This window comes from Syzygium oleosum, unplaced genomic scaffold (genome assembly GCF_021117445.2).
Source record: "Syzygium oleosum isolate NSW1041296 unplaced genomic scaffold, Sole_v2.1 Sole_v2.41, whole genome shotgun sequence".
Classification (NCBI taxonomy): domain Eukaryota; kingdom Viridiplantae; phylum Streptophyta; class Magnoliopsida; order Myrtales; family Myrtaceae; genus Syzygium; species Syzygium oleosum.
Window position 1 is genome coordinate 664,474 of NW_026607525.1, and position 18,122 is coordinate 682,595.

The 18,122-nt window shown below is 41.7% G+C and overlaps 1 pseudogene; it reads right to left on the minus strand.

The window, feature by feature from the left end:
* Window positions 1-18,122, minus strand: part of LOC115667661 (disease resistance protein RPV1-like) — a 38,736-nt pseudogene that overhangs the window by 11,381 nt on the left and 9,233 nt on the right.

Sequence of the window (18,122 nt, forward strand, 5' to 3'; positions counted from 1 at the left end):
CTGAAAAAATAAAAAATTTCAGAAAATTCAAAAAAAATTAAAAAAAATAGAAAAATTCGAAAGAATTCCAAAAAAATCCAGAAAAATTAGGAAATGTTCAGAAATCATTTTTGGTTTAATTTCACTAGATTTTAGGTTAAAAAGAACTCAAAAAAAAGAAAAATGAGAAAAACCCTTTAAAAAATTCCCAAAAATCGGATAAACCATTAGGGCTTTACCTTAGTGCTTTTGATTGCCTTTTCCTCTCTAGAGACGATGCTAGGTCGCTGATTGTTTATTTTCTTTATGATTATCCAGTTACGCACTTTTAATACATTGATTATCATTTTCTATTTTTAGAACGGTTAGGTGGAATATTAGCTTTTTCGATAGGCTGCCCGGTACGTTAGTTTGCGAGCATTCAAGTTTAGGTACCGAAAGGGCACTAGTTAGATCGCTAGTGTAATCAAGTCCCCGAATTTTGGAATCTCTGGTTTCCGCATATATCGAGACGACACTCCTGCGTCTTGATTCAGGTTTCTAGCCAACTCTCGAATATGGCTAGTGGCGACTCCAATCGAATGCTTAATTTAGACAATTCTTGTCGCATGAGGTATGAGGCTTGGGAGTGCCTCGTCCCTTGATTAATGAACCATTTGGTTTGTCTTTCAAACGAATCAATTAACGTTCACATCCTTCGATTAATACCTCTTGGCCTAACTTAATCGGGACGGGTAGGTCGCGACAGGACGGCACGGCGGCTGGCGGGGCGGCGACGCCAGGCAGACGGCGAGTGGTGGTCGGCGGTCGAGCGAGCAGAAGAAAGCAGAAGTAGAAGCAATGGCGAAGGAAAGAGGAAGAGAGAAGAAGAAGAAAGAAGGAAAAAGGAAGAGGAAGAAGGAGAGAGAGAGAGTGAAGAAAGGGTTTGCATAGGGAAGGGGGGGTTTGACATGCAGGGGGAGAACGTGGGTGAGGGGACGTGTGCATGGGGGGGATGTGCGCGGGCAGGTGGGGGGAGAGACAGAGAGAGAGAGAGAGAGAGAGAAGAGAGAGAGAGGACAGGCGCAGGGGAGACATGCGCGCAGTGTGGGCGCGACAGAGGAGAGAGAGAGGACAAAAGTCAATTTTTGTCCTCGAGTGCGATCCAACGGTCACGATTCAAATCTGAAAACGATCTAACGGTCCACAAAAATCCTAATTAATAATTAGGAAAAAAGGCCAAAAGAGATCAAATAAAACACACTACGAGGGAAGTCTATTAGTCCAAATCCGCACCCGGTCAAAATTTCACTTTTCACCTATTCCGGGCAATATCGAGGCTGACCACAATAATATTGACACCGTCCAATTAAATTCGTCCTGGAACTCCGAGAAATTTGACACCAAAGTTTGGGCTCTAAATAACGGTAAAATTCGATTGAGTGCGTTTTAGCGAAATCTCTAGTTTAAAAATAATAACCCAAGAGTGATCAGTTCCGGGCGAGATTTTGTTATAAGCGCACTGACGAAATACACGTTTTATAAATCCCAAAAATGGGTCGAAATTCGGAATGTCACAAATTTTCCCCCCTTACAAAAATTTCGTCCTCGAAATTTACAACCCAACTCAATTAATCGAGCAAATGGGGGTATTGGTGTCGCATCAATTCTTCGCTTTCCCACGTAGCACCTTGGGTTCCATGGTGCTCCCAAATTACTTTGACCATCGGAATTGTCTTGTTCCGTAGCACTCGTTCCATTCTGTCCTCGATCCTTACTGGCCTTTCCATGCATGACACTCTGTCGTCCACGTCTATTTTTTCATAATTCAGCACGTGGGTCGGATCCGGCTCGTACTTTCTTAACATAGACACGTGGAACACATTGTGTACTTGAGATAAATTCGGCGGTAGCGCGAGACGATAAGCCAAGGTACCGATTCTTTCTAAGACTTCGAATGGACCCACATACCTCGGGCTCAACTTCCCTTTCTTACCAAACCGTGACAATCCTCTCATCGGCGACACTTTGAGGAAAACGTGGTCCCCCACTTGAAATTCCAAAGGCCTACGTCTCCGGTCCGCATAATTCTTTTGGCGGCTCTGAGCGGTCTTAAGCCTATCCCGAATCACCTTGACCGTTTCGACTGACAGCTGAACCAACTCGGGACCCATGATGCTCCTCTCACCAACTTCGTCCCAACAAACCGGTGTTGTGCAAGCTCTGCCATATAGCGCTTCAAATGGTGCCATTTTGATACTCTTCTGGTAGCTATTGTTGTAGGCAAATTCAACCAAATGCAACTGTTCCTCCCAACTACCTTTAAAATCCAATACACCTGCCCGCAACATATCTTTCAAAGTCTGAATTGTCCTCTCAGACTGGCCATCCGTTTGGGGGTGATAGGCCGTGCTAAATTATAACTTCGTTCCTAATGCCGTATGAAGACTTTTCCAAAAAGCGGCAGTAAATTTAGGATCACGGTCTGAGGTGATCGTAACTAGCACTCCGTGTAGACGAACTATTTGTCACACGTATATCTCAGCATATCTTTCTAGGGCGAAGTTCTTTCGCACTGGCGGAAAATGTGCTGACTTTGTCAATCGGTCGACGACCACCCAAATCGAATCATGACCCCTCTGACTCCTTGGTAATCCCATTACAAAGTCCATCATGATGTGTTCCCACTTCCACTCGAGGATTTCCAATGGCTGCATCATTCCACCCGGCTTGCAATGTTGTGCCTTCACTTGCTGACATGTTTAAACACTTGGCCACGTGCTTGGCTGCATCCACTTTCATGCCGTTCCTCTAATAATGTTGTCGCAAGTTCTGATACATCTTCGTACTACCCGGGTGAATACTATAATTACTACGGTGTGCTTCAGACAAAATCTCCTCCTTCAATTCTGCATCATCGGGCACACACAACCGTCCGCGGAACTTCAAAATCCCACCCTCGGATACTTGAAAGTCCGATTTCCTTTTTGTGACATCCATTCCCAGAATCTTCTGAATCTCCGGGTTCGTCGACTGTAAAGCCTTAATCTTAGTCTGAGTCTCTAGCTCAATCCTTAATGCTGCAAGAAGACTTGAGACATGACTCACTTCAAACTTAAATTCCGAATCCCGAACTCCCTCCAACAGAGTCCATTCCTTAACCATCATATGCGCGATGCTCGATTTTCGGCTCAGCGCATCCTCTACTTTGTTAGCTTTTCCGGTATGATACATAATCTCGCAGTCATAGTCCTTAAGGAGTTCCATCCAACGGCGCTGTCTCATGTTCAATTCCTTTTGGGAGAATAAGTACCTTAAACTTTGAGGGTCCGCATAAATATGAAATTTCTCCCCGCATAGGTAGTATCTCCAAATCTTAAGAGCGAAAATAATCACGGCCAATTCCAAGTCGTGCGTTGGGTAATTCTGCTCGTGCGGTCTCAATTGTCGCGATGTGTATGCCACCACTCTTCCGTGTTGCATTAGCACGCACCCCAGTCCTCTCAGCAACGCATCACTGTAGATTTCATATCCCCCGGGACCTGACGGTATTGTCAACACTGGTGCGGTCGTCAACCTCTGTTTTAACTCTTGGAAGCTCCTTTCGCACTTATCCGTCCATTCAAATCTCGTTTCTTTCTTTAATAACCGTTTCAACGGTGTCGCTAATGCCGAAAACCTCTCCACGAAGCGTCTGTAATAACCCGCTAGACCCAAGAAGCTCCGAATCTCGGTCACTGTTGTTGGCCTCGGCCAATTCGTGACGGCCTCAATCTTTGTCGGGTCCACTGCGATTCCTTCTCCAAATATCACATGTCCTAAAAACGCCACTCAATGGAGCCAGAATTCGCACTTGCTGAACTTAGTGTAGAGTGCGTGTTCCCTTAGGGTCCGTAGAACTTTTTCTAAATGTAACTCGTGCTCGGCGGAACTCTTCGAATACACTAGGATATCGTCTATGAACACGATTACAAATTGATCCAGAAATTCTTTGAATACCCTATTCATCAAATCCATAAAGGCAGCAGGGGCATTAGTCAATCCGAACAGCATTACTGTAAACTCATAGTGTCCATATCTTGTCCTGAATGCCGTTTTTGGTATATCCTCCTTCTTAATCCTCAATTGATGGTACCCCGTCCTCAAGTCGATCTTAGAAAATATCGATACTCCTTGCAACTGATCAAACAGGTCGTCTATCCTTGGTAGTGGGTACTTGTTCTTAATGGTCACTTGATTCAACTGTCTGTAGTCAATGCACAACCTTAACGATCCGTCCTTCTTCCTCAGGAATAAAATCGGCGCTCCCCATAGAGACGCACTTAGACGAATGAAGCCTTTATCCAATAACTCCTGCATTTGGACCTTCAATTCTTGCAATTCTGACAGTGACATCCTAAAGGGCACTTTCGAGATCGGTTCTATCCCTGGGGCTAATTCAACCACAAACTCCACTTCCCTCTCAGGTGGCAATCCCGGCAATTCCCGAGGAAAGACATCGGGAAGATTACATACCTCGGCTATGTCCTTTAGCCTTGGTTCCTCAACCAACTAGTCAGCCACAAAATGATTATCTTTCTATACCTCAAAGACAAAGCTCAATCCATCCAATTTCAATCCAACAGTCTCCCAAAACAAATCACCCCAGTTCTTTACAAAATCCGAAATTTCCAAGCAACATTCATCCTTCCAAACCCGTCCAAGAATATCATCAGTAATTCAAAAATCCTTAAACCGATTGCGCCTATTCACCATAAGTGATTATAAGTCTTACAAGACCACTCAAGCGATAACTTCAAAATCATCTCCTATTGCATCTAATATCATTACATAACGCATCTAGACTTTCAAGGCACATCCTCCGCTTCCTTCCCAGCCACAACATATACATTTCCTTACGTCCGTAGCTGATTCTGATTATTCTGCGGGGCAGCTTCCGCTTAATGTCCTACCTGCGGTCACTGCGATTGCATCAGTGGTATAATCTGTCGGTTCAGCAATTTCTCACTTGGTGACCTTGCTGTCCACATCCACAACATGCTCCACTTCTACCTTGGCAATGGCCATTCCTATGCCTCTTTCCACAAGACCGACATGCGGCGTTGGAGCAGTGGTTCGGCTTTCCAAAGTTTTTCCTTACCGGAGGGACAAGTCTCATATTTTCTGTCATAGACTCCTTCCCAAGTTCCTATTGTCCTTAATCGGCGTGTACCGCGATCCAGAAGCAGCAGCCCTTTCACTCATATCCATTTCAACCATCGAGCCCTTTCATATAGCTCATTGTAATCCCTTACGACTCAAGAGTACTAACTGACTACGGAGTTCCGGTTTCAATCCATCCCGGAACCTCCTTGTCCTATCCACATGGTCCTTGACCATCCTTGGTGCGTACTTAAACAACCTTACAAACTTGACCTCGTAATGATCGATTGACATCCGATTTTAGCGAAGCCGAAGAAACTCTTTTTTTTTTTTGGTTCTCGCGCACTCTCCAAAAGTACTTCCCATTGAAAGCCTCGACCACAGCACCCCAATACTTCAAAGCCTTTTTCCAACTCTTATATCCAAAGTGATGCAGCCTCAGGGTCACTTTTCCCATCGAACTTCGAAGGTTTCAATTTCAAAAATCGCTCAACCAGTTATTGCATCTGTCGACTGCATTAACTTACCCTTAACCTTGGTTCCCATCATTCCCATTAAAATTCCAACTTCTTCGAGTGCCCTCAGAATTCCATCCACTTTGGAATCCTCTGCAACTCCAACTTGCGGACCTACACGACCTTGACCTCGATTGCTCAAACTCACAGGGTTCACACCACTCACTTACCTGCTATAATTCCCCTTAGGAATTAAAGACCTAGGCCAACTACACCAGTCTAAAGCCCTAGGCAGTGAATCACAACAACAATTCGCTAAGCAGGCAGCCAATCACAAACAACACTCAATCACAACCAACAGAGTTTGTGCACTTACCTCAAGTCCTGACGCACCTGCACCTCACATGTTATTGTATAAAATCACTCAGCAATCACAATCAAACAGTTTGGGGTACGCATGGCACACAAGTCTCCTTAACTGTCTACCCCAAAGTCATCACTCCTTATCACTCCAGGCTTCGACCAACTTGGATCAAGCTGACCTTGCTCTGATACCAAATCAACCGGGATGTCACGCCCCGAACCCCAACGGGCTCGCGACACCCCTTCCACGGTCGTATTGATCGCGATGTCCCAAGACGCGTCGCCGACTCAAACGAAACACCCAATGATAAAGGCAAGCGGAAGCGAAATAGAAACAACCCAGACAATAAACAATGACGACAGGATAGCACTTACATAAATCAAACAATTGCTTACAACATTCATAAACATAGCATTAAATCACATTCATCAAAAGGGGCAGTGGTTGGGTAGCCTACTTCACTATACAAAAAGGGGACATCCACAAAAGGGATAAAGTATCAATATCCAACATCACTCCCGGTCTCCGACTCGCACGTGACGACTGTTCGTCACTCCAAACCTGAAAATATTTAACAACGGGGATGAGATAAATCTCAATAAGTAGACAACCTAAACCCCACCTAGGCTAATGCGTACCCAGACGAGTCTAACGTGTAATTCACTAGCCAACGCAATCCATTTTTCACACAACAAACTTACCTCGCCACGATTCCCATGCCAGCTCTGCACATTAGTCAAATCACATGAATATCAAAATAACTTATGAACACATCGCCATCATTCGGGCGCCAAATACACACGTACATTCACTCAATTCAATCACACTCAATTCGCATGCGTGGCCGAGCAACTTTCCACGACCTGGGTCAACATCCCACCGGTCAGCCCTCCAATCAAGCCGGGCTCCGTCCCTCACTGGACCTTTCACACTTTCTCACAACCCGCGTCATCACTCCTCAGGTCAGCCCTCAGATCAAGCCGGGCTCCGTCCCTCACTGGACATTTCACACTTTCACACAACCCACGTCAACACGTCTCGGGTCAGCTCTCCAATCAATCCGGGCTCCATCCCTCACTGGACATTTCGCATGCACATACACCACATCACAATTCGCCATTCTCACACGTATATTCAATCAATTCAATCAAACTCAATTTGCATGCGTGGCCGAGCAATTCTCCGTCCCTCATTGGACATTTCACACTTTCACACGACCCGCGTCGACACGCCTCAAGTCAGCCCTCGATCGCCGGCCCGTCGTCACTGGACATTTCACACTTTCACACGACCCGCCAACACGCCCGTCGCCTCGACTGCTCGGCCCGTCCTCACCGGATATTTCACACTTTCACACGACCCGCCAACACGCCTCAGCCGCCTTTAGATCAAGCCGGGCTCCGTCCCTCACTGGATATTTCACACTTTCACACGACCCGCGTCAACACGCCTCAGGTCAGCCTTTAGATCAAGCCGGGCTCCGTCCCTCATTGGACATTTCGCATGCACATACACCACATCACAATTCGTCATTCTCACACGTAGTACAAATCCAATTCCAATCACAAACTCATCACACTAGCCCACCAATTTAACACTCAAGTCGGCCCAATCACACATCAATTTCACCCATAAACGCCACAACAATCCGATCATCACACCCACATAAATCAACCACAATTTAAGCCTCGCAATCATCACAATTTAATCTAACAATTACGCACATACAAATATTGCCCACAATCCACGTTTAGCCCCTAAACCGGCACTAATCACACCCTAAACAAGTCTAAAAATACCCATTATACTAAGTATAGTTTAGGAAGTCACTTACCTAAGTTTGGCCCGGGAAAAATCCACACAGGCTCAAAATGGCTCGGGTGAACAGTGACGACTCGGCGCGGGCGAGGGCACGACGGGCGCGGGGCTCGGCCATGGCTTGGTACACGGCCCGGCGACTAGGCGCGGCGCTCGGCCACAACTGGGCACACGGCCCTGCGACTCGGCCATGGACAAAGGCAGCGGCCTAGTGCTCGGCCACGGCCGGGCCAACGACGGGCACGGCCGGGACGCTCGGGCAACGGGCTTGGCCACGGTGGGGCGAGCGGCTGGGGCACGGGCGAGTGGCTGGGCAGCTCGGCCACGGCTTGGGCAGCAGCAAGGAGAGAGCGACGGCGACGGCGGCTGGGCGGCGGAGGCTCGGCCATGGTCGGGATAGTCCGGCGGAGAAGGTTCCATGGATGCGCTAATTATAGAGAAGACTTCAATTGTGGATATTTCAAGTGCGTTGACGCTAAATTTTCGAATCAAGCGACGTCGGTGATCTTGGAACTACTTCAAGGAAGACATGAAGCTCGGCCTGTATTGATAGACGAGTTGGACGATGCTGACTCAATGCAAGCAGAAATCAAGGGTCTGGAATCTTTGGTGAAGCATTTGAAGAAGGAAGTATCAAGGATGAAAATTCAAAGAGATATTTATCGAGTTTTGCTTGTGTTGTTCTTGTCGGGTTTGGTCTGGTTTTTGGTCATATGTAACGTTGGTAATGAGAAGAAGCTTATGAGTCTACCATAGTTGAAGAATTGTATTGTGATAATTGGAGCAATAAATATTAGGCTTTGGAATGTGTTTATGCTTGAATAGTTATGGTAATTTTTGTGTATCTAAGTTAATGATCTATTTGTGATTGCTTGACTGGGCTGAATAGCTACATATGGTTGATTTGGTGGAAATGGTATTTTATGATGCAATTTGTGCATTATTGTTGATTGCGTCGAATGACCATATTTGGTCGATTTGATAAATGGTGTTTTAGGATGCAATTGGTCCATTATTGTGGGTTTATAAAGAGTAAGATGATTTGCAATTTCTGCTGCAGTTTTTGCAGCAAGCTGTAATGAACCTGGATTTTGTGGTTGGTGTTGGCTATCTTGCGTATGGTGTTAAGGACAGTAGAAGTTCCAAATAATTTTACGAATGATCGTTTGAGTGCCACAAATTAGTTAAAGTGAACACTTAAGTTCACTAATTTTTAAAAAGTTATAACCTAGGTTCCTCAACTTTTTAAAAGTGAGCACTTAGGTTCATAAACAAAAAAATTTGTAAGCTGTTGGTTTCACTTTCTTAAAGCAAAGATTCTTAGACATCGTTATCCTGTAACATGCACTATAAGTAACAAGTTGCCATCAACCTAGCCTGGTTTGACACCAAATGGCAATTTCATTCATCAAACATGATAACATAATCCTTACACCTCAAAATGGTGTTATCTTACGTCAACATCAAAACATAAATCTGAATAACATTGCTGCTAAAATGAAGTTATCACCAGCCAAAATGCAGCAACATAAACACCTCACAACATTGCTACCAAACACATCACCAGCCAAAATACAACAATGACATTAAACACCTAACAAAATCCCCCTAAACACACATAAATAGACAGCCTTTTCCATCATCCCATTAGTCAATGTCAACAACTTGATTACTTCCTTTGTTCGACGGACAACTCTTCATATTGTTCATGATCCTCGCACTCTTTCGAACTGGAACTCTAGGCACATCCATCGATCATGTTTCTTTTTCAGCTGGCTTAGCTTTTGGAGGAGACATTCTTTTGCTTGGTCCTTGATGTTTGTTGGTGTTGTCTCCTGCTGAACTTCTTGTGATTGGTGCCACTGTGGTAGCAGGTTGTTCAGACTGATGAGTAGTGACATTTCCAGGATCATTTGATTTGGACGCAAGCACTGTTGTGACATTTTTGGGTGCCTGCTTTCGAGCTGGCCTTTGCACCTTCTGATTTGGTAGTGCCATTAATTGCTTCCTCTTGGATTGTGCTCGAGTTACCATTGATTGGTTTAGCAGTGCTTGCCCTTGACTTCTTGTTATTCTTGGTGGTGCAGCCGATTCTTGACTTGGTCCTCCTTGACATATCAGCACATCTGAAGGTCTCCCAGGCTGCAATCATATAACCATTAGTTACCATGTCAATCATATGACATGTGTTAAATGCATAACAACTAAAAAACTTACATTCAAAATTGTCATGCCGGTATTCATGTCTGTAAACAACCCATAGCCATATTCCCTAAGCCTTTTCCCAAGTGCACCACGTGTATGTTGTGGTGCAGAACTGTCAGTGGAAACACCTCCACTTGGTCTTTTTCTAACCTGCAAAATAACATAACAGAATGAGGTTAATTCACAAACAACTACATGCACGTGGAATATCCTTAACAAAGAGCTTACTTGAATTTTGCTCCTCGGCTGTACAATGTTGGACTGAGTTGGCCCACTTGATTCCCCATCATTACTTTGTGTGGCTCCCTGAGGTACCCCTGTATCATTGGCCTGTGTTGTCTGCTCTTGTCGCTGTTGCTGCTTTTTATTTGGACAACCAACCTTATTGTACCCTTCCCGATGGCATAGTGAGCACCGTATGATTCCACTAGCCCTACTCATTCTGTTACTACTAATCTCTATTTCGTGCAACCTCCTTTTCTTCTTGGGCCTGCCAAGCAGCTTCTTCAGTGGTAGAGGTTCTGGGGGTGGATGATTTGTTTTATCCCAGAACTTGCTACTTCTCAAAGGCTGCATCATGAATTGGTATGCAGCAAGATACTTAGGTTTCTTGTAATAGTCATCTACATAATCCTTTGGATTGGCTTGCTTGAGCAGGATGACACAAATGGCATGACAACAAGGTATCCCAGTCAACAGCCATGCTCGACAGGAACAATTTTTCCTCTCCAAGTGAACAACATACTTGTCACCATTATGCATAATCTCGTATCCATCGTCTTCATTCCAAATTGGATGACAAAACCTACTAGCAGCAATGTTGTCATCCAATTTTTTCGCAATTCTAGGCCCACACTGTGTAGGCCAATTGGCACATTCATCTCTCTGTTTTTGCAGTCTCGTCATTACCAAAATCCTAATGTCCTCAAGCATACTTATGATGGATTTACACCTAGCTCCTATGATCCTGCCATTGAATGCCTCGCAAAGATTGTTGTCCACGGCATCACACTTGAATTCTTCACTAAAAAAGGCTTTGCACCAATGTTTTGCTTCAGTTTGGAACAATGCATCAAAAGCTTCAGCTGATAAGGCATGTAGAGCTTTTTTGTGAATTCTGAATTCTGTCGTATTTGTGCTCTTTGCAATCAGCCAGAATTGCCTTTGCAGTTGATCACCTTTGTACTTCTTTACCCAATTTGCATATATATGCCGAGCACACATTCTGTGCTCAGCATATTGCATCAACTCAGCAATTGCCGGGACAAGTCCCTACAAAATCAACAAACATATGTAAGCAACAATATGTAAATGATATTAAAAATACAATAGTTTAGTGACATTACCTTATGTTGGTCACTTATGAATGCCCAACCTCTTCCATCATTTATGCCAAGGTCAGCCATTAGATTCTTCAAAAACCAGGACCAAGTGTCCTTGTTTTCTATCTTCACAACAGCCCATGCTAATGGAAACATTTGGTTGTTTCCATCTCTCCCAATGACAGCCAATAGCTCTCCCTTGCATAACCCCTTCAAAAAACAACCATCTAACCATATCACTCTTCTGCAGCCAGCTAAAAACCCTTTTTTACATGCATCAAAGCATACGTACATTCTACCAAATTGTGTCCCATGATCAGGCAATGGCTTCTCCACAATCTTTACATGAATTCTACTGAGTGGATTCTGAAGCCTACATTCCCTACCATACTCCCAAATCTGAGCGTATTCTTCTTTGTATGTACCCATCAATGTTCTCACGACGTTAGACTTAGCCCTCTTGCATTGATTCTTTGACACATTCACACCTACTTGCTCTTTCACTAGCTGTTTCAATTGAGAAGTCCTGATTTCTGGCATGGTCTTAATGGTGTTAAAGAACTGCTTAGCCAACCACGCACTAGTCACTCTTTTGTTATCAAATACAATGCCACAGTTATGCTCCTCCTGAAGTGACATAATTTGGAATGACCCAGTCTTCTTACTCAATGCACCATATACCTTCCATGGACAATTAGGTTGTGCACATATTGCTCTAACATAATCCTTGGTATTTCTAGTGAATTTGATATTCCTTTGATGAGTGATTGAGTCCCTCACAATAGCATCTCTAAATTGTTTGGCATCATCAAAACTCATCGATAAGCAAAGCATAGGACTTGTATCGGTTGAATTATAAGAAGGATACCTTCTTCTCATTGTACGCTGAGCTGCAACATCTTCGTTATCACGATCCTCTGAGCTACTGCCGTTGTCACCACTTTACTCATATTCCGTATCATCACGATCTGCCGTTGGAGCTCCACCATCCTGGTTTACTGAAGTGCCCTCATCCACTACCCCAATTGATGCTTTCCTTCCTTGCTGATATGCCCTCACTTCTTCCCTTGCAACTGCAATGTCTTCATCATCAACATCACTCGCGTAAATTGTATGCAGTAATGTTTCCTCATCTTCATCATTGGACAGTGCAACATCCCAAGAACCCAAATTAATTCTACTCGATGATTCAGGCAGTGTCTCCTCTTCATCATCACCTAAGCCACCACTTTTCTCAAGTTGCTCACATATCTCTAGCACACGAGCTGTGAGGGAAGCCTCGGTGTCCTCAGATATCCGATATTGTTCTAAAACAGATCTATCACCAACCTCAGATTCAATACCAGCTTCTAACACTATTTCCTCATATTCAGCACCAACAGGTTCAACATACACATAAACCTCATGATGATGAAGAAAATGGTAAACTAGATCTCTCACACCACCATCATCGTACAGATATCTCAATCCATCTTTCAAACTCTTACCAGGTATTTGATAGTGCAATTTTCCTACTTTGCATCGCAACTGTTTCGATATATCTTTCTCAAGGTCTTCATATGATAGATTACTGATGCTGACCCTAACAACAGCAACATTTCCTCCAACATATTTCCACACTTCTCCAGTAACAAGCTTCCCACCATAGCACACAGTAATGGGCACAGTGCTATCATCCATTTTAACACTACAGTCAAGACAAAAAAAAATTATTCTATTGTCCGGGACCACAACTCATACAGATGACAAGTTGTACGATTTGTCCCCACTTTCAATAAATAATACATAGACACAAGAGGACAAGTTGAGCAATCGATTTGATCCCCACTTTCAACCCAATTTTAAGTAAACAATAGACAGAGACAAGACAAGTTTGCGATCGGTCCCCACGTTCAATAAACGATAATTCTGGCCATTGTTCAATGGATACAAGACGACAAAATATAACGACGAACAAAATAAAGCATCCACCTTTACACTTTCGCACCAAACGCTAATCTGGGGCGTCGGTCAATGGTCGTTCAACGTGCTTTTACAATCTGTCAACAGCACCAAGAATTCAAAGACGACAAAGGATAAAGCGAAGCTCATTTGGTCGGCCAGTGGACACAAAAAAATCACTCGCTAACCTTTACTCACTGTCGACCAACACTCGGCGTACGACAGACCCAATTTCCTTCCGAAATTGACAGACGAACAAGATATGAGCGAGGGATAGTTCGATTTGCTCCTTCGTCGAAGTGTTGACAAAGATCGAAGCCCTAATTCGCGACTACATGGGACGATCAATGAGGGATATAGATCGATCGATTTGAGAGAGAGATAGAGAGATGCCTTAATTTTGCCCTAATCGATCGTTGTATACAAGCCGCTCATGCGTTGGAGAGGAAAGAAACGACGACGTTTCTTTCTTTATAAGAAACGATGACGTTTCTTTCACTCAAAGAGATCCGACGAACGACGTCATTTCTCTCCACGTGGAATATCCTTTTTCCACGTTGGATGTCCGTTTATTTTTCTAATTTCCACGTATGAAAAAAAATTAAGTCAGAAATCCACGTAACACATTTGGCCGGAAGTGGCACTCAAGTGTTCTATTTTTACTCCGATGTGGCACTTAAGTGAGCCAAAAAAAAGTTATGGCACTTAAGTGTCCTCCGTATAAAAGTTATGGCACTTGTAGTGTACTTACCCCGAAAAAGGAAGAGGAAGAATGAGAGAGAGAGAGAGAGAGAGAGAGAGAGAGAGAGGGTTTGCATGGGGAAGGGGGCGGGGGTCTGACATGCAGGGGGAGAACGTGGGTGAGGGGACGTGTGCATGGGGGGGATGTGCGCGGGCAGGTGGGGGGGGGGGGAGAGAGAGAGAGAGAGAGAGAGAGAGAGAGAGAGAGAGAGAGAGAGAGAGAGAGAGAGAGAGAGAGAGAGAGGACAGGTGCAGGGGAGACGTGCGCGCAGTGTGGGCGCGGCAGAGGAGAGAGAGAGGGGGGACAAAAGTCAATTTTTGTCCTCGAGTGTGATCCAACAGCCATGATTCGAATCCGAAAACGATCGAACGGTCCACGAAAATCCTAATTAATAATTAGGAATAAGGGCCAAAAGAGATCAAATAAAACACACTACGAGGGAGGTCTACTAGTCCAAATTCGCACCCGGTCAAAATTTCATTTTTCACCTATCCTGGGCAATATCGAGGCTGGCCACAATAATATCGACACCGTCCAATTAAATTCGTCCCGGAACTTCGAGAAATTCGACACCAAAGTTTGGGCTCTAAATAACGGCCAAATTTGATCGAGTGCGATTCTAGCGAAATCTCTAGTTTAAAAATAATAACCCAAGAGTGATCAGTTCCGGGCGAGATTTTGTTATAAGCGTACTGACGAAATACACGTTTTATAAATCCCCAAAATGGGTCGAAATTCGGAATGTCACAATAAATGTTGGGTGCAACAAGTCAACGCAATTTATAAATTATTTCCATTACTATAAGATAAAAATGAAATTGGAATTTTAATATGTATGTAGAGCACACGTCACTGTGATGGAGTTTCTGTTTCATGAAAAGAAGATTGATACAAACATAAAACAAGAATCACTAAAAAGACATACTTTTGCACGGGGAGAAATAAATATAGTAGCCATAAGTCATTTAGATTAAAAAAAATCAAGATAGGCACAATATTTGTAATATTGTTAATAGATGTTAATTAATATAGTTAAAAATGATTTTTTTTGGTATATCTAATGTTAAGCATGACTGGTTGTGAAGACATTATCAATTTAAGCTATTAAGGGCAAAGGTTTCAGGCATATTTAGGCGCCTATAAATTCCTTTCATATTTAAAGGAAAGTCCTTCATCCAAGGAAGGATACTAGACCTTTCCAAAAGAAAGAAATGTGAACTTGGTGTAATTGGACCTTTGACAACACGTGATTATTCACAAGCGATATGCATTCTCTATATCTTACCTTGAGTGGAGCCCATCCTTCCCAATCCTCTGAAATCTTTCCATATGATAGATTGAGCACAACTAATTTCTTTGGATGAAAGTTGACTACCGCAAAATCTGAGGGACAATGCTTCCACTCAAGCCATCTTAATTGAGAAAGCAAGTTATGGAAATTTCCAGTGAAATTCGCACCATTCGCTTTAAGATACCTCAAGTTGGTCAGTTCTCTAAATTGTTCAGCTGTGTAGCTTCTCCTTTAGCCAGGAAGACAAATGGCCTCAATCTTTTTAGTACCCTGAATTAGGAAACATTGTGTACAGTAAGTTTTGAAGGATGAGATGATTGATATTGTATTGACTTCAAAAGTTGCTGTCATATTATTATGGTGTAGGCTTTTCACTTTCAACTTTGTGAAATGACAAGATGTGGTTGTATATTATTTATATAATCTATGTAAAAATGTGAAGCTCAAGAGTTTGTTCCTGAACTTTCCACTTCCAATTATTATGCCCTTCACAATTTTCAACTTTTGAATTCTCAAAAATTGCATCCTTTGAAATTAAAAGAGATGCCCTACCTTCATGCAGCACACTACTTCTAATATATCCATCAAAATTCATGCTTTTGATATGTGAAATAACTCTACCTTTACTCATATCCTTTTATATGTGAAACAACACGATTCATACAATCCAAATACATCTATCAAAGTTGCCATCAAAACATGTATCAAAATTAAAGAATTCCAATTGTAGTATCCCCTCTTTCTCTGATGTACCTTATTTGCAATTCTCAGCAGCCAAATGAAAACGAGAGTGTCATCCTGAAGAGTGAGCACGTGTTCTGCATTCTTTTTTTTTTTTATGATGTTTTATTCAATAAGTATTTTTCATTGTCCATGAAAGAAACAACTATATATATGTTGGGAAACTTATCCAAAAAGTCTTAAACCTATTGTACGACGGCTAATTCAGTTCTAAACTTTTAAGTTTTGTTAATTTAGTCCTAAACCTTTTGATGATTTGCCAATATAGTACTTGATGCTAATTTTGGTTGGAGATCGCTGGCGAGAACACTGACAGTGTCATGTAGGACGGTCGGCCGGCGTTCACGTCATTGATTTCCAGCTGGCTGAAAGCACCACATTGACAAATCGTTGAAGGTTTAGAACAAATGAACAGAATTGAAAAGTTTAGCACTAAATTGGTTATTGTTCAATAGGTTTGGGACTTTTTTGACAATTATCTTCATATATGTTATATAAATGATTTTTACTTCTCTTTTTATTACACATGCTTTAGATCTTTTCACTGTGGATAGATTAGTGAGATCTTGCCTACAGACAAATTTAGACATAAAGATTGATTAAATTGGATACTTAAGAAACTAAGCGTTTGCCATTTTTTACCTTGTAACCAAATATTTTAGGAATTCAAATTCGTTTTTCGTTTTAGGTGATAAACTGCACATTGAGCACAAATAAGGATTTGTTTGATGATTTCAATTTTTCCTTTAAACTTTGAATCTTTTGGATGAGACACTACTTACCGTTCCTTCAAGAGTTTCTTGGATATTTATAGTATTTTTGTCAATAATTTCATAGATACCCTTTTTTTCATTTCTAAGTCATGTCCTATCAGTTGATTACATTTTCATTGGTGCAAAAGTATGCTCGCTGAAAAGCATCGGTAGCATGTTTTCCAATAATCTTTTTATCTCGTTCTATTTTGCATCTCAATGTTTATCTTTACTACTTGTTAGTTAAAGATACTCGTAACATTTGCACTTGCTTATTTGATGCTTGTACAAATCATCCCTATGTTATAATTGCTTTCAATTGCATGTCTTTTAACTTTCATGCTAATACTGAAAACTAATCATCACACAAAATTCAAAACCATATTTATTTACATGACAACAAAAATAAAACTTGAAAGTATTGAAATGAACCATTGGTTTGAATTTACCCACTTTTAACTATATTACGTATTTTAACCTATTTAATAAAATTTGATCAGTCACTTTTCCACCCAAAAATATTCCTTCGCAAAATTTATGCGACGATGGATAACCTTCACATTTAGATCTAACAATAATAAAAACTATTTTGAATTAAATTTAACTAATACAAATTGATAAGAGCTGATTGTGCATTTAATCATATTAGAATATAAGGATGTTATTAACTATTATTATTTGAATACATGGTTCTAAACTCATGCGATGATCATTTTATAAAAAATAGAATCAAAATTTTTTCTCATCCGCAATATGATATTGGATTAAAATTAATATTGAGATATATTATGTTAATATTGCTTCTATGTAAGCATATGGTTGTGACCTTGTTTTTAGTTTCATTACTGATTATCTTTCTTCCATAAAATTTCTGAAATTATTGTAAATGCAAGGTTATTTTAACACTATAATTTAAGCTTTGATGATTCTCTATAAGAAAAACTAAGTCATATATATATTGTCAATACATTTAAGTTCCAAGATTTATAAATGTATAAAATTTTTAGTTTTGATAATTCTGCGATATTAAAAAGTTCATAATTATGTGAGAAGATGTACTTTTGTGAATATATGTTTTGTTGAAAACATGGTTCTCAAATAAAATTATAAAAATATTGTCGAAAACATATCATTGCTATATATGTTCTTATATTGTTAATACATGGTTCATCGAAAATCTTTGACGTGGCGTGTGCCACGAGGACGGCCAGCGATGACTGGTTCGTCACGTTAGCGATTTTGACAAAATTGACCAGAAGGCTATGTTGAAATTTTGCGCAAAGATTTATGATTAAATTGGAAAATTTGAAAAGTTTAGGGCTGAATTGGTATCCATATAATAGGTTTATGATTAATTGGGTAATTTTTTCTTTTTACGTAAATCGAGACCT